The sequence below is a fragment of the Halichoerus grypus genome, chromosome 2 (genome assembly GCF_964656455.1).
Source record: "Halichoerus grypus chromosome 2, mHalGry1.hap1.1, whole genome shotgun sequence".
Lineage (NCBI taxonomy): Eukaryota > Metazoa > Chordata > Mammalia > Carnivora > Phocidae > Halichoerus > Halichoerus grypus.
The window spans coordinates 67,424,764-67,448,123 of NC_135713.1; the positions used below are offsets into that span (position 1 = coordinate 67,424,764).

General features: G+C 41.7%; 1 long non-coding RNA gene across 1 annotated transcript in view; it reads right to left on the reverse strand.

The window, feature by feature from the left end:
• Positions 1-14,288: 14,288 nt before the first annotated feature.
• LOC118555130 (uncharacterized) overlaps positions 14,289-23,360 on the reverse strand; it is a 43,885-nt gene continuing 34,813 nt past the window's right edge. Inside the window, exons 3-4 of the long non-coding RNA XR_004926818.2 lie at positions 15,403-15,523; positions 14,289-15,253 (exon numbers count right to left, since the gene is read on the reverse strand). This is a non-coding gene — a long non-coding RNA (uncharacterized LOC118555130). The remainder of the gene's footprint in view (positions 15,254-15,402; positions 15,524-23,360) is intronic.

Below are 23,360 nucleotides of genomic sequence, written 5' to 3' on the forward strand. Positions count from 1 at the left end.
CAGTGTCAGTCTTGGGAGATTCTATCTTGGGTGACTTGATGAATGGTGGGTGCTATTGACTGAGCCCGGGGAAAAACGGGGTGTGCAGGCTTGTGCACACGGGAAGTGGATCGTCTGCACTGTGATGGGGAGAGGGAAGCCAATGTCAGATTCGATTATTTTCTTTCTTCTTTTACACTCTTGCAAAGAAATAAAAAATACAAGACGTTTGAATGGAGATCATTGTTGCCCGTGAATAAAAGGTTCTGATATGTATATTTTAAAAGACTAATGCCACAATGGTGAGCAACATTTGAAGGAAAAGAAATATCATGGTAATTGGGAAGGAATGGAAGAAATTTTTTAAAAAAAAAACCTAAGACAGAAACCTTTGAAAAATCTTGACATAATGGGAGGAAATTAAGGAGGAAGGAATTATAAATGGGAGATGAAATTTGTGTGAAAGCAGCATGATAAGGAAGAAAGAGTGAAGAATCTAATAACGTTTTAACCTAAAAATGGTGACTAGGCATTGCTTTACGATAATGCGTGCTGTCAAACTTCAGTGGGAGCAATTTTCCAGGCCTTTCAGTTAATAGAGGTCTGAATCCAAATTAGGGTGCCCCTGCTCAGAGAACCCAGAAGGTGTCCGAGTGGGAGTAGAAGGTCTTGCATGTCACATTAAGGGAGCCCTGATCCCACCAGATTTTAGCAACTTTCAAAACGGAAGGCTGGGTGCTGTCTCTGGAATTCTGCTTACCATTTATGGCTCAATTAAGAGATTCAGACCCTCTCTCAATTACAAGTACCAAGTGATGACCATCTCAATATTTTCTTCTGATTTTTTTAGAAGCTTTATGAAAGAAAAATAATTAAATAATTAAAGTTCTCCTTCCCACCTCCACCTCCCTCTCTGCCCAGCTCCCACACAATGGATGTTCAAGTCTCCCTAAATTGCAGAATAAATTGCAGAATATTGATCGGTGTAATCCTGTTTACTGTGGGAATAGTGCTCTGTGTTACTATCCGTTCCTGTTGCAGGTTATACCTTGTGAAATGGTACCCGGCCGTGCCTCGTAAGTGTGGGTGTGGGACAAACAGACGTATTTAGTGATGATGGTACAGTTGCTGCCTTTTTCCCACCCTGTGATGTCATAGCACCTAATCAATGGCATGATTTCTAGATGACTGTCTGCCTGTGCCCGTTTTTACTTTGAATACAATCGGAATAAGCCAGATTCCACTAGTATCACTGTCACTTCCTGAGGTCTGTTAAACACAAAACATGACAATATGGGCCCCAAAGGACACCACATGAAATTTCTGCAGTGATTAAATTTCTCTCTCCCATAGTTTCCAATGGACAGCTTTGTGAGCAAGTGTAATCCCAACTAGCTCAACTCCACACTGCCTTTCCCAGCAACATTAAGAGCATTTTATGAAGTGGCAGGATAGAAAGTATCAAGAGCAGAAGGAGCAGGAATTCTCCTCCTTCCCCAGCACTGGGAAGGAGGATTTGAAGGGTGAGTCATCCAATGGGCAGCAGCAGCAACTCTGTCATTTGTGTTTCCCATGGGTTGGGATTTTTAGTGAAGTCACGCTGACAAAGCAACTGGCACTGGGCAAGCCTGGCCCTACCTCCAGGACTATAGGCCCTGGGGGTGCACAGTTCAGGACACAAAAATATCACAAACCAAAGCCCCTGCATAACTTATCACCACTTTCTACCTGAATTAATTACCCTTTCATACATCTTATACTGCAGCTTGAGGCGTTGTTGGTTGTATTAGTCAGGGATCTCCAGAGAAGTGGAACCAACAGGGTGAATATAGATATACATATACATATATATACACATATATTGTATACACATACAGTCTGATCCCAAAGGCTCTCTGCTTGCAGAATTCCTTCTTGCTCTGGGAAAGTCAGGTTTTGTTTTATTAAGATCTTCAACTGATTGGGTGTGGCTCACCCACATTATAGAGGTAATCTGCTTTACTCAAAGTCTGCCTATTTAAACGTTAAACTTATCCAAAAAAAACAACTTCACAGAAGCATCCAGAATAATGTTTGACAAAATATGGGCACTGTGGCCCAGCCAAGACATATAAAATTAACCATCACATGAGTCATGTTGGTTATGTTGTTTGTTTTTGTTTGATTCATTCGTTTATTTGTTTTTCCTGGATGAACTCAGACAATACTTATATTTTTCTATAGAAAATCATCTTAAATGAGTGAGAAGGAAGACCCCAGAGAAAAATCTGGGGAAGTTATTTCCTTGAGTTCTAGCTTTACATCCAGCCCTCTGCTGGGTGCTTCATAAACCTCTTTCCACTCAAACCCACACCCACCTTATGAGGTATGTATCATCTTCCCCATCTTTCAGACCCCAAACCTGGGACTCAGGTAGGTTAAGTGATCTTCCCAAGGTCACCAGCTGGAGAGGAGGGACATAGGAATATTACCTCAAGTCTCTCTGACTGCACGGCCTCGTCATACCTCCAATATGGTACGCTGTTGATGATGTTCTACAGAAGAGCCCTGACTACATATGTGTACCTAGAATATTTTTACACTGCCATATTGCCTCTTGAGATATCTGTCCTGGTCTGAGGACAGCAGATATGTTTCGTAGAGCCAAGCCCCACAATCAAGACATTACATGACACAAACGATGACAAAGTTAATGATACATGACTGAGAAATCACAAATTCTCATCTGTGCTCTCATTAGTGACCAGGATATATCCATTCCTTATTCGTTCACTTTATTATCTCTTTGCTTGTTCCAGATGTCACAAGAAAGTGGCCTAAGGGCTAAATTTGATTTGCAGACAAATTTTGTTTGAACCCCCCACCCTCAGTCCTGCACTGTGTTTTGAATGTTTCTGGTTACCAACATTTCAAAGATCAAGAGCTTTCACATCTAAAAAAAAAAAAAAAATCTATTTCCTGCTTTCCCTGAAACTTCAGGAAATTTGGCAACACTGGGTCACAATACCCACATGGCGAAGATTTCATTCTAGTGCCCACTGGCTCACTTTGCTTTTTTTATGTTTCCTTCCTACATATCCCCTATGCCCTTTCGAGTATTTATATTCCACTCTTTGGGGGGAAAAATGTGTGGAGGTGATTCTGAGACTGGGACAGGATAAACAATTTTCTTCACAATTCAGAATGTCAGTGTATCCAATAGGACCAAGAAATTATTTTGATTCCTTTCTTTTTAGGACATTCTCAGGACCCATGAACCATAGGTTGAACCTCTTTCTTCTGCTCTCTAACCTGAATAATATCAGAGAGCCCTTACTTGAAGACCTCGGGGAAACTTGTTCTTTTGTTGAACAGTTAGAATTCTTAGGAAACTTCTCATTAAATTGGCCCCCCTAAAAATCTGCCATCCACTGGTTCTACCTCCAGTTCAGTCCTTGGGGGCTCTCTTCACCTGACAACTCCTCAAATATTTGGGGGCAGTTCTCCTATCTCCTGTAAGCCTTAAGCACCTGGCAAAAATCTGCCTGTGTTTTCCACAGGGGAATGTGCCTGGTTTCAAAGTGTGCGACATGGTCAGTGATGTAGAACTCTATCATGGGCGGGGGGGGGGGGGGGGGGGGGGGAGGATGCCTGAAGATCTCCTCTTTTTATATTATTATATCTTAAGAACATGAAAGTTCTGACAATGAAAGATAATCTTCCAAGCTCGCAGGACTGGATTCCCTGAGGCGTTTATGCAGGAGGATGCCTTAGTGGGCAGAAACGGTGTCTCCACCTCTGAACTACATAAATGTTCTGTAAGTTTCCAGCTTCACAGTGTGCTTTGGATACTTCAGCCTTGTTGATAAGTATGTGTTCTCATAACCCAAACTCAGTTCAAAAGGAATCTAAGATGACAAATTCTAAATTTCCTCTAATTTTCCAGAAGTGTATCCCAAGAGCATATGTGTTTGTGCTAAATATCTGTGGTAGTCCTATCAAAAAGGAGCATTACCCCACATTAGGATACTTGTCAGACAGACTGAGCATCAAAGACATCCCTGGTCAGGGAAGGACAGGTAGAAATTTCTATGGGCAGGAGGGGTACATTAGACAAGGGAGAGTCAATCACATTGTATAATTCCATGTGTATAATTTCACATATGACAAACTGGAGTCTAATTTTTAATACATAACTATTATTTATGCAGCCTTTAGGAAGTTAAAAATCTAAGAAAAACAAAGATCATGATCCTTTAAAATAAAACTTGTACACAATAAAAATCAATGTTAGAACAATTTGTGGGTACTCTAATTACACAAAAGTTTCAGGTCTTGATGAAAGGAGAAGAGTTTAGTATGAGTTAGTAAAAGCTTCTTTCTACTTGGAAAGAAAACATCAGAGTGAAGTCTTCTCAGGCAAAAGTTGGGTGACCATAACCTTTCTCTTTCAGTAGATTGTCTTCTGGCTACTGCTAGAAATAAATATCAAAGGCAATTTAAAGATGAAAAAAATAAAATCTATCTGAATTAAGCAGAAGAATCAAGGAACCAAATTTCCTGAGTGAAGTGTATTGTAGTTCCTGAACCAAAGTGTTGGCTGCTAGGATCTCAAAAAGACATAGCAAACAAATCAGGTTATATAACTTTCATCTTCTGATAGCAAATGCCTGGCATCAAATTTTAGCAGGAAGGTACTGGCCATCTCTGAGATTCAGAGAAGTCAAGGACATATCTAAGGTCACACAGCCAGTAAATGGCAGAGTCAGGATTTAATGTCAACATGTCTGACTCCAAGGAACTATAATAATCTTAACTGTTTTCACAATTGCAGAGAAATGCTAAGACCAAATTCTAGGACTTTTCTTTTGTACTATAATGGAAACCGACCTGTTTCACAGGTGCTGGCGTAATATGAGCCTCAAGTTCCAGGCTCCACCAAGTAAGCCTAAGAATGAAGGGAACATGAGGAAAAAGAGCCGGAGCAGCTGCCCAACTCCGGGGAGCGCGACTCACACGGTTTCCAGGTACCAGGAGTTACCAACACAGAGGTCCTGACTCAGAAATTGATCTGATGACATCACTTAAGCACTGAATAAAGCCCCTCCTAAAAACAGTTCTACTCTTGGAGTTAGTCAATTATGAGAGCCAGTAAGTTTTCTTTTTCACTTAAGGTAGGTCATAAAGTATATGTAATTTATACAGTTACTTTATAAGCCTCTCATAAACACTAAACAAGGTAATGGATATAGAGTGTCTAGCTTGTGTTGATGATGTAATAGGCATAGTTTAACGTTAGCTCTCTTCCTCTCCCAAATGTTTCTACTTCATTAAATCCTCACTTAAACTGGACACTATACATTAAATAGTTATTAGTAATTCCAGTAAATGTGATTAACTCAGTTAATTACCATTTCTCCTCTGCTACTATAGGGGTTTTTATCTAATTCTGCCCTCTTATGCTTACTTTCAGAAAGAGAGAGGGAGGGAGGGAGGGAAAGAAAGAAAGAAAGAGAAAGAAAAGAAAGAAGAAAGAAAGAAAGAAAGAAAGAAAGAAAGAAAGAAAGAAAGAAAAGAAAGAAAAGAAAGAAAGAAAAAGTGGGGGAAGGAGGGAGGGAGGGGAAAGAAAAAACCAGTCAGAACAGAAAACCTCCAGCCATATGCACAATCTCTCTCTCATCTGCCTCTGCCTATGTTGGAAACATGGATTCAGACTTCTAGAACAAAGTATGCATTCCCCTGTATTTATCTGTACTATTTGGCTGAAAATAACAGAAACAAGATTCAAAGAATTTAAAAAAATTTTTAAAGGTGATTTACTGGATCATAGCACCAAAGCATAGAAAGGAAGTAGAGTGTCCCTAGGAACACAGAACTGAAATAAGGTAAAGCATAGCTCACTGTCTAGCTTACACCCTCTCCCCATCTCATCCACTCCTCTTCTACCCATTTTTCATCTTTCTGTCCTCACTGACTTCATCCTATCAGCTCTTTTCCACATTGTGAGGGATCTGGCAGCTTTGAAGTCATATCTCTGCAGGTCATGGCCCAACGGAAATAGAGAGCTCTTCCTTTCATCCTTTCAACTTCAGCGAAGAGCACTGATTATATAGGTTTGGTTCACAGACCCACTGGTCAGGCCAGAGAAGGGAAGTGGGTGCTATTAATAAAGAAGACATGCTGGGGGTGCCTGGGTGGCTCAGTCATTAAGCATCTGCCTTCGGCTCAGGTCATGATCCCAGGGTCCTGGGATTGAGCCCCGCATCGGGCTCCCTGCTCAGCGCGGAGTCTGCTTCTCCCTCTCCTACTCCCCGTGCTTGTGTTCCCTCTCTCACTGTGTCTCTTTCTGTCAAGTAAATAAATAAAATCTTTAAAAAAAAAAGAAGAAGAAGAAGACATGCTGTATGGAAACAAACAGTTGTTCCCCGTATCTACTTTGGTCCCTTGGACCTTGGAGCAAGCCTTAGACTTAGGTGGCCGACACGTGCTCTCTCTCTCTCTGCAGTGAGCCCCATCATGGTCTGAGTCTACAAAGTCAAAGTTGTTTTGCAAGCATCATGCAAAGACAGATACAGAGACTCCCTAAAACCTCAAGCCCCAAAACCCACAGGGCAGAAGATCCCCAGGAAACTAAAAAGATGCATTTTTATTATTCCTACTCTTCACCAAGTTTCTAATCCTCTTCCTGGGGGTTCCAGGAAATGAAATTGATGATCAGAAAATACGTCTGCCAAACCTCTATCCCAAATCATTCCACTGCAGCTCAGTCTCGAGGGTCTATGTCATCCAACTGTTGTGTGTGTTTGTTTTCATCTCTCTGAGGACTGGCCCCATATTTCCCCCCACCATGCCCCTCCAAGGCTCTTCCTGGAGGAAGCTGAGTGAATAGGATACCCAAAGAAGTCCAAATGAGTGGTTTTATGACGTGTTGATATCTGTCAGGACAAGCCAGCCCTATTCTTTTCACCCATTGTCAGCTCACTGGAACTGTGGGCATAGTAATAAGGAAAGAATGGCCTGTAGCACAAACACGTTGCACACTAGCTTTACAATGTAATTTAAAAGAAAGAAAGGTAAAAGATATTTTTTTAAAATAGAAAATAGATGCTTTTTAAATCAAATATTCAAGCACATGATATCAATCTAATACACAACCATGGCAATGTTTTTTTCCTGTAAGTTTTAAATATTTAAAACTTTGAAAAAAGAAAAATAAAACACCAATAATCTACCACCCAGCACAATTTCTTTAATTCTTATAGGTGTTCACTCAGACTTAGACATTGATTTTAAATTGCCTTAACTAGGGGTGCCTGGGTGGCTCAGTCAGTTAAGCATCTGACTCTTGATTTCAGCTCAGGTCGTGATCTCAGGGTCATCAGGGTCATGAGATTGAGTCCCATGTTGGGCTCCACGCTCAGCAGGGAGTCTGCTTGAGATTCTCTCTCTCCCTCTCCTCCTCCCCCTTCCCCCATTTTCTCTCTCTCTTTCAAATAAATAAATCTTAAATAAAATAAAATAAATTGCCAAATAACTATATTTTTGATACCCCTTAATTTCATTCAAAACCAATCTTAGACAATTTTCTGATAACACATGGTCCCACTGGTAATCATGCATGGTGGCAAAACAACTTCTTTTCTGTGTTAGCATGCTGGTGAATACATACCTTAATCTGCACAATTCCTAGTTTCAGGCAAAGGATTGGGCAAAAATATATAGAACAAAAAGGTGAAGGTCAGAAATATCAGCAGGAGGATTTGATTTCACTTGAAACTTTTTTCAAAGAGGTATATAATCACATACCCATCAAAGTGTGGTTTGCAGGTGTGTGTAGGGCAATAGAGATCTTTTCCAGTCTTATCTCTAACGGTGTCAAGAAAGAGATTGTAATCGGATGAGGTGTGATATTGATTGTGCCTAGTCTGAAAGCTGAATAAGTGGTTAAAAGTTTGAACCATATGGAGGGCTACTTATTTGTATCCTAAAGGAAAGTTCTGGGTAAAAATGACTTATTCCTGCAGTCTAGCTAGTCTGCCTGCTGGCTGTGATTATCTGTCTTCCTGCCTGTCTCCCTCTGGAAGGAGTAAGAACTTTGAGAGCTGGGATGGCCGTTCCATCATCTCTGCCTATTACTTGCTCCGTAGCCCCAAGGACTCAGTGTGTCTGGCTCCAGGTGTGGTCCTCTTCAGGGCACGGAAAACAAGCATCTCAAACTCATCAGTCCAACACCCACCTCTTTATTTGCCCCATCAAATTGCTCCTCCTCCAGTTGGCTCCGTTCTACCATCTCAGTACTGGACAGCTTATTATTCAAATACCTCAGGCCAAATCCTATAAATATCCTTATTTTCTCTTTTTCTTTCCTTTCTAAATAGCAAATCTACCTGAGTCTACTTTTAAAACACATCAGAATTTACTACTTCTCACCACCTTACTGCTACTCCCCTGGCCCAGGATGATACCAATAGTCTCCTAACTAGTCTCTTGGCTTCCACCATTACTTTCGCTCCCTTCCCACTCAACACAGCTTGCTCTCAACACAGAACCCAAAACCTAAGTCAGATCATGTCCCCTGCCCCAAATCTCCCATGGTTCCCTGTCTCCTCCAGAAAAGAAGCCAAAATCCTTTCAATGGCCTGCAAGACCCTCCATTATCAGCCCCCACTATCTCTCTGATCTTCTGCCACTCTGCCCTTTCTTGAGGCATGCCAGCCACACTGACTTCCTGGATTCTCCTTGAATATGGCAGGTACATTCCTGCCTCAGGAATTTTACTTGGTTTCCTTGGTTGAAACATTTTGTACCCAGGTATTTGTATGACTCACTCCTTCACCTCCTTTAGGTCTTTGCTCAAATGCCACCTTCTCTGGGAAGTCTTCCTTGCTTGCTCAACTTAAAATCACAACTCTCTGGCACCCTTCTTACTTAATTTTTCTCCATAACCCCCATGATCATTTGACATACTGTATAGCTTAATTATTTATAACCTATTTATTTTCCTTTACTAGATTTTAAGCTTTACAAGGGCAGACAGTTTCTGGTTAGTTTGCTGCTTTATCCCTACTTCCTAGCCCATGTTACTAATAATGTCTTTTGAAAGGACAAATTGTTGGTTGGATAGATAGATGGAGAGATGGGGGGGTGGATAATTGAATGACTGAACTAATGAATATATTAGGTCATTTCATTTTAAATTATACATAAAAAAGTAAATCATGTCAAAATATCCTACCCAAATTTCAGGGTGAGTTAGTATAAGAACTGATCTCGATGCTAGGCTGTCAGACTAAAAAGCCAGTGTTCTTTCTATCCTGCGAATTTCAAAACACCCTCCTAAACTTCAGATTTGGAAAAGGATTAGGATTAAATGATTTGGGTGAATAATCACCTCTTTGTGCACAGCAATTATGACAAGCAAGCAAGTAAAAATATTTAGGACAAAAAAATGTATCCTGATCAGTTTCAGGACACAAAACAGATTAAAATTCCAACCAACTAACCAGAAGAAAAGGGAGAGAGATAGAAAAAAATACATACTGAGGGATGATTGTTCTTGTTTGGCTTTCTATATTGATAAAAATTAATCAAATTTTCCATGCTTTGTTTTACTCCACACTGTAAGGATGGAGACTATGTGCAACTCAGTGTCATCCTTTCCAATTTCTGATCAATAATATTTCATGACCTTTCAGGATTAGTAGATACTATAGTTGGTTTCTCAGGGACATGACTAATAAGCAAGAGGAGCTGACAGATGGCTTTAATGCAGATGGCTGCCTGGAAAGAGATGGTCTTCAGAGAACACGTCAGATCTTATCATTTCATGATAGGATGATGTTCTTTATTGGGGTGAAAAGGAGAGAATATATTGGTCTGAATCTTTTGCTTTGTCCCTTTGAGGATAAAGGCAGGAAGCACATAGCCAGGATATCTATAGTTTGTGGTGTAAGCTTGGATGCTGTCCCTGTCCCCCCACTCCAGCCATTAGTCATTCCTCTTTGCTGTACAAGTTGGGGTGTCCCTCTTCTCCGGAGAGCTGCTCTTAGGGCCGTGTTAGGCTGAGCCTTGGAACTAGTGAGTTTGTCTTGACAGGAAGGAAGGATAAAAATTATGGAAATGATTACTGTTTCAAACCTAGGAGAGAAGATGAACATGAAAGGATCCCCGCCCCCCCATCATCATGCAGCTCTGGATTGTGTCTGTGAAGCAATGTACCATACAGGGCAACTGGGAGGAACTGGACAGACAGGTACATGGAAGTGATTACTGCTTCAGAGCCAAGGATGGGAAGATGGCAAGAAAGTGAGCACATGGAGTTATTACCTTGTGTTTTTTTGTTTTTTTTTTTAACATTCTGTACTTTTGTATTGGGAACTACCAGAAGTGGGGAGAATTGATCAAGTATATGACTAAATATTATTCTCAAAAATGTGCTGAAATAGCCAAAAATGAAAGGATACAAAATATGCCCATCTCTCAAAGCTATTCTCTGGGATGCTTGCTTTAGTCCAAATTCTCATAAAAAGCTTTTAGGCTATTACATTGATTTATCCATTTATAAATGCTACTATTTTGTAGTCTTTGTTAATAACAAAGACTTCATTTTCCCTCCATCTCCCCACTCCCACACACAAATATACTTTTTGTTGCAGGTGTTTGGGTTTATCTTGTATTTTCTCTGCATTCCCACTTTCCCCATCACTTAAGATTCCCCTCAAACCGCATTCACAGATCTTTAGCAAATTTCAGTTGTGTTCTCACTCAGGTGGAAGAGTCTAATTTCCGCAGACAACTGCTCTTAGAACTGTGGGAAGGGGCCCCTATCCTAGGGCTAATTATTCAGACATTAGTGTAAGTGCTTATCCTTCTTGAAACATTCTCCATCACTTTACTCTAGACAAGATTTCATTGTAAATCTACTCCTTTTACCTGTTACACTTACAGGTGGCTCTTGCCAGCCACTGAACAGGAAGATGCTTGTTTACCTGAAGGCTCACCGCTAGTGAGTCATCTTACTGAAAGCTGTCCAGGCCTTCCTTGGTTAGCTCTCAAACCACCCGCTGTCCTTTCCTACCTCACTTCTGATTGCCTTATTTCTCATTAGTCATTACTAGAGGAAATGGGTTACTTTAAAAATACTAATGTAACTTCTCATGAGGGAAAATGTAATATTTTGGATTTGAATGGCAAATGGTGTGGTGGACTGGAAGGAGCAGTGGACTTAGAGTCAGATCTGAGTTCTAGGACCAGGTATGCCCCTGCCTGGCTCTTTACCCTTAGCCAAGTCATTGACCCTATAGGCTTCAGGTTTTGCCACCAAAAATTGAAAGGATTATATCAGATCAGGTTTTTCAAGTGGTATGTCTTACAGAAAACTAGTGTCACGTAGTAAGAACATTCTTTCAAGTTTAATATTTCATTTCATTCAACTAAAATTTGCTGAATGCCTTCTATATTCTAGGAAAATAAAATAAGACAATGATCCTGAGTGCTGTGTGAAGAGGAAAAAAAAAACAGCAAAAAATACAGAAGACAGGGCAAGGAATGGTAGAAAATGTAATGACAAGATAAAAATACTGGAGAACTAAAAGGTGAGAAGAGGCAGAAGAGGTCAGGAGAATATTTGAAAAGATGCTATTTGAAAACTTTCAAGGACTAATCCGAGCCAGCGATCCAGAGATTCAAGAAACCTAGTGCATCCCAAATAGAATACATTAAAAGAAATTTCAAACTTAAATACACTATAGTATAATTGTTGAAAATCAACAAGGGGAAAATATATTTATAGATGTCAGAAAAAAAAACTCAGATCATAAGCAAAGAAATAGACAGCTGACTTCTCAATACATCAGTAGAGTCCTAAATAACACCTTCGAAGTCCCCAAAGAAAATGTCTGCGGATCTAAAAGTCTATATCCTGTGAAACATCTTTCAAGAAAAGAGTAAAAATTGGGACACATAGGTGGCTCAGTCAGTTAAGTGTCTGCCTTCAGCTCAGGTCATGATCCCAGGGTCCTGGGATCGAGTCCCACATTGGGCTTCTTGCTCGGTGGGGATCCTGCTTCTCCCTCTCCCACTGCAGCTCCCCCTGCTTGTGCTCTCTCTCTTTCTATGTGTCAAATAAATAAATAAAACCTTAAAAAAAAAAGAAAAGAGTAAAAATAAAGACATTTACAGACCTAGAGAGTTCATCGTTAGCACACACCCATTAAAGGATCACCTAAAGTGGGTACTTCAGGCAGAAGGAAAGTGATTCTAGATGTAAGCTTTGAGATGCAGGATGGACTAAAGCACGCCAGTATTAATCAACATTGATTGTATAAAGCAGTAATAATAATGTTAACTTTTTAAAAATAGATTTAAAAACACAACACAATAACCAAAGTCAAGAGGGGGACAGATGGAATTCAACTTCAAAGAGAACTGGTATTACTGGAAGGGGAGTCAATATTCTGACTACTTTTAAACTTCAATGATTTAAGTATATTTGGTACAAGTCTAGGGAAAGCACTAAAAGAAAGCAACAGCACATGGAACTTCCGAATTAGTAGAGGGAAAAATAGAAGATAAAAATTACTCATTCAATAGAGAATAAAAGGCAAGAAAGGAAAGAAAAAAACAACCCCAGAATAGTCCTGGCACATAGTAGATAGTTTTAAAATATTGGCAGGATGAACGGCTGCATTCATGAAGGAAGGGCTGGGTGAATGCACATGTCGACATTCCTATTCTGAGGATACCAGGTAAGAAAGAAAGCAGTTCCAAGATACCACCTAGTTTAGAGGTTGTGATTTAGAGATAAATGAGTTTACTGAAGTGGCACACACCAGTATTTGTCCTGAAATGTACACAGCCCCTTGGAAATCTTCAATGTAAATCCTCTTTCCCATATCCCCGAGTTCCATTCCCCTTGAGGTGAGCCAGCTGAGAAGGTACCATCCGCATTCCACAGCTCTGATGTATGTTTGGTGGCACCCCAGGATTTCCCCATTCCCCACATGTTTAGGCAAAAGTCATTTTAATTTTTCACTTCATTTCAGTATTTCTGAAAGCTACTTACCACGTAAGATTGCATTTTCAGACTGCCTTGATCAGTAAAGGATTTTCGGTTGTGCTGGCCCCTCTCTCTACTAGATCCCCAGGCGGAACAGCTGCAAAACTTAATCTAGCTTTTGGTAATGAATTCATCCATCTTATTTGTATGCAACTCAGGCAGACTAACCCCAACTTTAAAGGAAAATGAATGCTGATCTTTTTAAAGAGAGTGAATATGGATCAGCCTGATCCCTGAGAGGCTCTGAGAGATTGAAGTTGTTCAAGTCTCACCCCCCGGCCTTAAAGGGTAAAGCTGCACAATCAGGAAACGCTTGGACCATCCCGTCAATCAAAGACGCTGCCCAAACCTCACTCAACCAGACTGATGAGCCAAACGGACTTCTCTCGGGATGGTAAAAATCAGCAGCCCTGCTCAGCCTCTTAATCTTTCTGAGCCTCAGTTGACTCATCTGAGTTAGGATGCGTTCAAACATAAGCATCTACAACCCTGCTTCTCACACTTTCGGGTGCATCAAAATTACCCAGTGTTGTGTATTGGTTTGTTGTGATTTCAAATCCATTTGTTTATGACTTAAGTGACATTGTTTTGATCTCCTCGTTTATGGCTTAAGTGAAGTTGTTTTGATCTAAGGGAAAATTGAGGAGGCCGTGTCAAGATGACACGGGCAGAAATGTTGTCCTACTGAATGCTTATCGATATGACTGTGCAGAGGAGCTACTATGACTTAATGCACATTTAAATTTTAAATACCGAGAATTGATGAGGACTTACCGAGAGTGTTGTCTGGGCAAGGCCACTCTCTGCTGATGTAAACAGCTCTCCAAAAGATCTTGAGGTACTTTGCTCCAGCTGTGGCCAGGCCTCCCTCGGTCTGCAGCGCTGTTAAAGCGTGCAGGAGGCTCAGGAGGGGAGGGACATCTGCTTCTGCTCAGCAAGGCTACTCTTTATAGGCAGTGGTGCAAGACATGTGGGGGTCACTGGAGTAATAGCAACCTCTAGAGCAGCCCACCCTGCCTTCCAACGTGCGCCATCACCCACTAGAGGAGTGCTCCAACAGCAAGGGACAGGCAGAAGCCGAGACACAGCTTTTAGTTGGAAGGACTGATTCTAGCGAGAACGACCATAGAGAAAGATACACCTCAACTAAGTTTGGACTTTCTTTCATCTCCTCTTTGCCTAGAACAATAGTGCAGTTACTCTATCATTGGTTTGGAGTGTTATTCCTTTATTGGCTCATGAAGAGACATTACCTTATACGCTTTTGGCTTGTGAAATGTTACTATTAAAAATTATAATTCCCTCAGTAAACCTGTGTTAGCTAAATTACTGGCACAGACAGATCTCAGTCTCTGGGCATAATTTGCCCCCCGAAAACACCCAGAGAGCTTATGAAAATACAGACTGCTGGGCTCACCCCCAGAGTTTTGGATGTGCTAGTTCTCAGGTGGAGCCCAAGAATGCGTATTTCTAACAAGGTTCCAGGTGATAATGATGCTGCTGGTACACAGACCACACTTTGAAAACATTGACCTTTCAGTCTCCTTTCAGCTTTATTACTGTACTCTAGAGTAGTGCAAAGTTCAAGTTATAGACATTTGTATTTTAATGTTAACTTTATCTGTAAAATAACATTTCTAGTTCTTATAAGCATGTGTATTATCGGACTGTGTTGATGCACTATAGTTAAGAACAAGTTACAATTACTCTCATCATTTGCCTTTGGTAGTTGACAAAGAACCTTGGCACACATTTTATTTTTCTCTTCAAGTGAACATTTAATATGCACGGTCAGTCTCCCAAGTATGCAGTAAAAGTGGCCATTTATGTGTTCACGGGTACCAGAAAGAAATGTTCAGTTTCAGAAATATGCTTGCTTGACCAGTTCCTTACTTCTAGAATGCATTAATTCCTCTGGATGAAGACTGAAGTTCTATTAAAATGCAAATGTCCCAGAATATAATATAAGTACACAAACAAACAAATCTCATCAGTCAATCACCTATTACTGCAAGTGATTTTCTCAAATCATTTCACAAGCCCCAAATGTGATAGGAGTAGGAAGGTGAAGCCATAGGCGTGATTCACCAGATGTGGCCTCATCATGACAGCAAAAGGATATGCGTGTTGGAAAAGTTCACCAACATCATCATCTCGCCTGGGCCCGGACTCATCTATCCGCTTGGCAAGGCCCTCTGTCGGTGGGCTACACCAGACGCAGTGCTCTTACGTTAAAGACTATGGAATCAAAATGAATAAAGCTCCATGACTCAGATTTGCCTAATAAAAGATGGTATTCTCAAAACTCATGCGGTTTCCTGAACATGTTTCTGGACAATTATATAACAGAGTATAGAATTCTGTCATCTGGACCACAAATTAATTACCTGTCCATTTGGTAGAAAGGGTTAGGCCAATGGCTTCTGCAGTCAAGGATGGAAATCCAGGTCCCCAACCAATCTCTGTAGCACAGAAGGGAGTTAAACACTGCAGATCTCTAGGAATATGCTATAAATGAGAACAAGCAGAATGAAATTTAGCAGCTGTGTGTTCTCCTGAGTGCTTCTTACTACCTTGTTACTTGTTTCTTTCTCTCTAACTAGAAAACATTAGAATATTTGAGAACTCCTGGGGCCTGGAATGTCTTGGGCTACCTTATCCATTTGAACCCAAAATACACTCCCTGTTACAAGCAAGGCAAATTTGCAAAAGGAAAACAAGCCAAATGTAGAGCATAAAAGAAGTTGGAGTACGCATAAATCAGACAACCAAAAACATGAGTTCCCATAAAAATAACATCACAAAAGCCTGCCTATGTATAGCTAACAAAGATGGTATACTCTGTGATCTTGCTGTGACATTGTATCCACTTAGCATATCGTTAAAGCAAGGTATACTTCCAAGATACCAAAATGAGCAGACATTTAATTTGATTTCAGTAAATATGGGTTAGAATCCCTGCTGCTACCTAACTGCTCTAAAATTAGATGCCAGCGACACAATCGTAGAAGAAGCATATCTTTAACTCTGGGCGGCAGAGCCTTTGGGTTGCTGAGGTAGAGGGAACTGTTTCTGCTAACTGCCATTTTGCTTTGTACACAACTCTATTACCACGATATAAAGCCTGCAGGGCTATAAATAGCAATTATTGCCTCCACTGTGCAGGAAGTTCGGTGCTGGGCTGCCTGGGCTGAAATCCTAGCTCTGCCCCTGAAAGACTGTGACTTTGGTGTCTGTTTCTTCAACTGTAAAATCAGATAACAATAGTATCTACTTAATTGCGTTATCATAAGGATTCAGTAATTGAGAGACTAAAACATGGAAAGCACTGAAAACAGCGCCTGGCACACAGTAGGTGCTAAATAAATGTTAGCTATGAAAGCTGATCGTTCCTGCTCTCTTTCTTCTGCAAGTCTATCCATGGTAATCAATGCGTGCATGGGCTCCCCTCGGGAATGAAAATCTTTGCTCAAACAGAAACCACTCATTCAAAGAGAAAACCCTTTGCTAGCAGCCCAGGGCGTGGGTACCTTCGGGACACACAAGAGAAGGGGCCAAGATGGAGAAATGGCCAAAGACAGTCCACACTCCAGAGCCGGAGCAGGGTCACTCCAGCTGCCCTGCAAGGTCTGCTCGAGTACCATTCAGGGGCTTTCAGATCAACCACATTACAAAATACGGATGCGGGGACTGAAATCCCAGACCCGCCATTTAATTGTTTTGCAGCCTTGGGAAAGGGACTTAACTTCACTGAGCCTCTGTTTCTGAAGCTCTAGAATGGTGATGGTCACCCTACCTTGCAGGGTTAGTGTCAGAGCTGGAGACACTGCCGCAAACACTGCGGAGCCCCACCACCTTTGTTCAACGGCAAAGGGAAGGCCGTCTCCACAGGGAACCTCTGCGCTGCTGACATGTGAACCATGTATTCGCACTAGGTCGGACTATTTTGCCTCTACCTAGACCTCTGTGCACTTTTTTCCCTAAGCTTAATGGCCAACAAATTTTATCATTATGGTTAATAATAACAATAGCAACCTGCAGTTTAGCGTCTACCATGGGCTGCTTGCTGCTTTACTCCATTTCTTGATCAGAGGAACTGATGTATTGGGATCTATATACCTATAATCTATTATTTTATATATATGAAATGTATATTTATAGATTATCATGACGTATGTATATATCTCATTTGTATATGCTTATGGCTATGTGTGCATGTAACATGGACGCGTGTGCATACACACACGCATACACACATGTACACGTGCATAATTTTTAAAAAGATTTTTAAATGCCTACTTCGAGACCTATTCTTTGGAAGCTAGGCAGACGTGGATTTCAAATCAACTTCCCTCTCTCTGAGTTAGTATTAAAACAACTGGGTGCTCCTTTTTGGATTCACTTGTCTCTTTATTGTCTCCTCAGGCTGAACTTGGTTGTAAGGTCACACAATCTTGTTGAATCAGCTCAATTTGTTCATTTAAAGTCTTCCCATCATTTCCACTGATGTGAGTTTAAGTGAGAGCAGTTCAGACCTTGTAAGTTGGTGATGTCCTCAGGTCCTCTGAGCTCTAGATCACTGCCGAACCCCTCGACCTACCCCACCCTCTCAGCTTTTACAGGAATGTTAATGATCAGCCTCTTGATGCTTTCTACCTATGTGTAACTCTCCTGAGTCAGTATTCACCTTAGAATGTCAGAGGCTCAGGCATTAAAATTCAGGCCCCATATAGTCCACCTACTGGTAAAACTAATGTCCATTAACCTCACCTGAAAGGCAGAGAGAAAGCTTCAGTTCACTCAGAGAGAGTTAACTGAAGTCCTCCGGGGCAGATCCCACATTATCTCATGAAGCCTACAGTAAAACCAAAGACCATGCAAAGGCCACAGAATATATTTTTACCAGAATTGTCTCCTGAGCTACAAGGCACAATAATGGGGAAATAGCAGGGGCTTGACTATTTTACGAGAAAAATGTTCTCCTCACAGTGATTGAGCTGTTCAAGCTATAGCCCTACCTTCCTCGTCTCTGTTCCTCCTAAATGTTGCAGCTCTTGAACACATATGCAATTTCTATGTGTGCATATATATTTATGTGTTTGAGAAAAATCTTTAGAAAAAAACATAAGAAATAATACAACAAACAGTCCCACAACATATTAACTATTGGAAAAATAGCATTGACTATTGAAAATGTTTTGTCTCATATGCTTTGGATTTTTTATTTTGTAAAATAAAAATAGATCACATTGCAGTCTTCTTTGACCCTTCACTCTGAATCCATTAGCATGAATTAGCATGTATAGACTTTTAGCCCATTTTTTATACTCTAACATATATATAAATATGACCATTAAAAAATATGGTATATTGGGGTGCCTGGGTGGCTCAGTTGGTTAAGCGACTGCCTTCGGCTCAGGTCATGATCCCGGAGTCCCGGGATCGAGTCCCACATCGGGCTCCCTGCTCGGCAGGGAGTCTGCTTCTCCCTCTGACCCTCCTCCCTCTCATGCTCTCTGTCTCTCATTCTCTCTCTCGCAAATAAATAAAAAAATCTTAAAAAAAAAAAAAAAAAAAAAAATATGGTATAGTATGTATTATTTTTTTTAATTTACCTAGATGGTATCATCCTGTATCATTCTGCAAGTTGCTATTTCCAATCAACATTGTGTTTTGATGTTGTATACATATTGATATATACAGATCTAGTTGATTCTTTTTAATTGCCCAGGGTCACAGGACACATCAGTATAGGAGGAATAAAACCTGCCCATTTTACCATCCAGGTACAAGAGGCTAGGGACTCCAAACCACAATCAGCATACAATGCCTTTGGGGAAAAAAGCGTCAGTTAACATCTATCAAACTGTAGTATGTCCAAGAGTGTTCATCATGCCCTACACTGAGCTAGATAAACAAAGTCACAAAGGGGTACCTACCATTGCCAAACTCATGAATGAGCTGGGAATGCAAATTTAACGCTTGAGATAATTAAAAGATGATGGAATCGATTTTTAATGGTATTGTTTTAAGGATGAAATCATTCCAAAGCTGGGAGAGATCACCATGGACAGGTTACAGTTAAAGAAGTCTTTCTGGAAGAGGCAGTAGTTGAGACGGGCAATGAAGGGTGGCAAAAAGCATAAGAGACTAGGAAAGATATGATCAATTAGGAACATCATAAAAAAGGGCTTATGGGTTGGAATAGGTAGGGAGTCTGTGGAATAACCCTGAATGCAGGGAAAAAACAGCTATTAGGGGAAAGGTGAGGTAAACATGCAGAGAAATCTGGGAACCAGATGACAGAGCCTGTGCTTGTTACCAATATGGAGCCCTTTAAGGATATCCATTTAGGATGGACTCTAATTGCTCTGTCTGCAGCTCTTAGAATGTTCCAGGCCCCCTCACACCCCTGTACCTTTGAACACACTATTCTCTCAGCCAGGAATGCCATTTCTGACCCCGTTAGCTTTCATCTCAGGCAGCATGCCCATAAAGCCTTCCTTGACAAATGCCCCCTGCCCAGGATTAGGTACTCCTTCTCACATACTCTTATATATTAGGCTTCTTTCTAGCATAGAACTTGTCGAATTGGGTTGTAACTATGTTTAGCTGTCTTTCTGATTAAATTATAAACTCATTGGGAAGAAAGACTTTGACTTACTTATCTTTGTGTTCCAGAATGTAGCACATTGTCTGTTTCATAGATGTGCTCAATTATTGTTTGGATTAATGCCTTAATTAATGATTAATTAAAGAATTATGTATATTCATGTAACTTTCCATACTTTAAAATATTTATATGTAAATATTATCCACTTAGGCTAAAAAAGAATCATTATTTTGATGCCTCTTGACTTTTAGAATACTTCCCACTAGAAAGAAACCAATTATAACCAGTAGTAACATAAAGAACTGTCAATAATACATGAAATTAGCGATGTAAATTATGAAAGGCAAGTCAAAGTTCTATTTGTCCTGCAACTGTGCAAAACTCAAAACCGTCTCATCTATAGAAAAGGTAAACCATGAACACTTTGATGGAACTGACTATGACACTTCAATCATGCCATCTCCAAATGGATATATTGTTTTAAAAGGAAAAAAAACATTTGAAATTTCCCATAAAATCTACTCATAAAATATTAATTTGCCCATTTATTCATTTATTCAAAAAATATGTTTTGAGTGCTAGCCCCAGGGAAACTGAGTGAATAAGCCAGATGCCCCTATTCACGTGGAGCTTAGAGTCAAGTGGACGGGACATACAAAAACAAAAATAATGAGTAAATAAACAAATGGAATCATCGCAGAGTGTAGCAAGCCATGAAGAAACAAGAAACCAACGAAGAAAATCACAGGGTGGGTAGGCCAACTATTAGAAGTGCAGGCAGTTGTCCCATTTGAGAAGAGAGTGAGCAACACTGAGCAAGGCTCCGAGGCATAAGAACATTCCAGGCAGAGGCAGCAGCCTCTGCAAAAGCCCCAGGGAGGGCAAAGGCTAGGAATGCTCAAGAAACCACCAGATCACAGGTAACTAGAAGATGCGACTGAGGATGGGGGCAGCATGACAAGAAACCGCAGTGGTGGGCAGAGCCAGAACAGGCAGACCCTACTGAGGGGTATGGATATTTTTCTAGGAAAATGAGAAACCATTAAGGGTTTGGTTTTGTTTGTTTGTTTTGCCATTGAGAGGTTTTAACAGCAGCAGCATAATCAGATATTGAGCACTTGCTATGTGGCAGACGTTGGGCAGAGGGAGGATGTGACGAGCATTAACCTGAAGGCACACTGCCGAGGTTCAAATCCTGGCTCTGCCACTTGCCAGCCATGTGACCTTCGGCAAGTCACTTAACCTCCTGAGCCCATCATAGAGGTCGTGTGAGGGTTGAATTAGTGAAGTTCGAGAACAGAACCTGACGCACACTAAGTGCTTCATATACACTTTTATCAAAAGCTTTGCGTATGTCAGCGTTTCCCATCACACTTAAAATAATATCCTAAGTCTTTCCCATGGCTTACAAGGCCCTACATGATCTGGCCACTTCTCTAACCTCATTTCCTATGACTCTTCCCTTTGTTAGCAGCTTTTAGTCATTTCTCAAGTGCACCAAGTCTGTTCCAGTCCCAGGGTTTTCTGTGTTGTTCCCACAGCCTAGAATGTTCTTCCCCTAGAGAGAGGCATGGCTTCCCATTGCTCATTCACATCTCCTCCATTGCCTCCTTGGTCAAGAGGCACTCCCTAACACCCCCTCACTCTGCCCTCTCAGCCTGCTTCATTTGGCTTTGATCACTGATCAGGACCTGACCCTCTTTTTATATTCCTATGTCGAGTTGTTTATTGTCTGTGTCCTCCGTGTTGGCAGAGACTTTATTTTTACATTGATATCCTCACTACCCAAAAAAAAAAAAATAGATGAATGAGATAATGAATAAATCACTACATGATCTCATTTAATACTGCAACTCCATCCGGCATCCTCGTAACACAGGTGAGAAAACAAAGGCGGAGCAAGGAGACACAAGCTGTCCGTGAGGGGCTGCATCCACTTCTGCGGTTTTTTGGGGTTTTTTTAAGAATTTATTTATTTATTTGACACAGAGAGAGAGATAGTGAGAGAAAGAGAGAGCACAAGCAGGGGGAGCTGCAGGCAGAGGGAGAAGCAGACTCTCGGCTGAGCAGGGAGCCTGATGCGGGGCTCGATCCCAGGACCCTGAGATCATGACCTGAGCTGAAGGCAGACGCTTAACCGACTGAGCCACCCAGGTGCCCCACTCCTGCGGTCTTAATCACCACCGGGCCCCCTCCGTGCTTGACTCCACATTACCCGCCCACCCTCAGCCATGCCCACACAAACGAATGAAGACACTTGTCCCCAGCCCACCATGATGTTTCTAGCACTTGACAACTCCTGGCAGGGAAAGGGGGGCAGTCCCTCACACTTCTGCCACCTTGCAGCCCACCCCAGGGTGATGTCCACGTCGTCTCAGCTCTGCTGCGTCCGTCCCTCCATCAGCCATCAGCGTTTCCATCAGTGCCAGCTGAGCAGCCACTTTGTCCCCCTCCCAGCTCTTTCTCCTCTTGATCTTTTCTGGGTGGACTCAAAGATGCAGGCCACATTGGAATGAGGGAGCTGTGAATAGATCATCTCCCTGGGCGCCTTTCCCTAGCTGCCTACAATCTTCAATAAAAAGGCTACCTCATTCTGCCAACAACCTCTTGGTGGTACCTGACCTTCTGTGGTTTGATCTTTTTTCAGCCTGTCTTTGCAATTCCCTCAAACCTGGTTTCCCTTTCAGTGCCCAGAATACTGATTTATTTTGAAAGAGCACCATCAGCTGTGTCTTCTCTGCTCCATAAGTTAATCAATAACTGAGTCCAGCCCAGCAGTGGATCAACGAATATTCCCCTTCTGTTCACCCCAGCCTTCCAACTCTGCTTTGCCCTGGGTTACTGAGTGCCAGGGCCTGGGAGGGGCAAGGCATACCAGGAAGCAGAAATGCAAGCACAGATCAATCAATGTGCAGAAAGTAGGGTAAACCCAACTTCCTTTTGAGGGGAAACCTCTACTCCCTTAGCTCTTTCAAAAGGAAATACAGAAAGAAAAATTCATGCTGTTTCCTCTCCCCCCATTTCCAAGGAACCCTACACATCCTGCGAAGAGATGCTAGAGCGGGACACCCCCACCCCAGCTGAAGGAACTATTTCAGGCTCTACCTCGCACTTGCTTCTCCAAGCCCGCAATCTGTGGGCTCACCAGGCTTTTCATTGCATTGGCGTTCAAGCCTGGAATTTCCCTCTCTGCCTAGTCCCGTCAGGTTCATGACTGAAGCAGCCGCCATCATATTTTGAAGTATTAATTTAAGTAGCTGCCCTCCCTGTGCTTTCCCCTTCTTTCTTTCTTCATCAAAGCAGGTAGCCGGCTCTTTGATTCATTGCCTTAGGGCAGGTACATGGCAAAGTGCAAAACAAGAAGCCTGTTGGATTTTCTGGTTTGTGTTTCCTTAACCCTAAACCCACTGAGGAGGAGGAGGAGGAGGTCTGCCGGAAGAAGTAGAGGGGCTTGGGAAAAGTAGCAAGTGAAGGATGGGATTCCCCTGGGCTGGGGCAAGAGGGTGGGGGGCACCCAGAGCAACAGCAGAACTACCTGGTCTTGTTCTGGGGTGGCACCTTGCAGCACAAAGACCTCAGAAAGAGATGGTTCTATGGGCACCCAAGGGGGCAGAACCCTAAGCACAGAGGGTCCTGGCTTTGGCAAAGCTGCCCACATCCCATGTGATGTGGAAACAGAGGAGCTACCAGATGTCAGGAGACAGTGAGGGTTTGGGAGCGAGGATGCCAGCA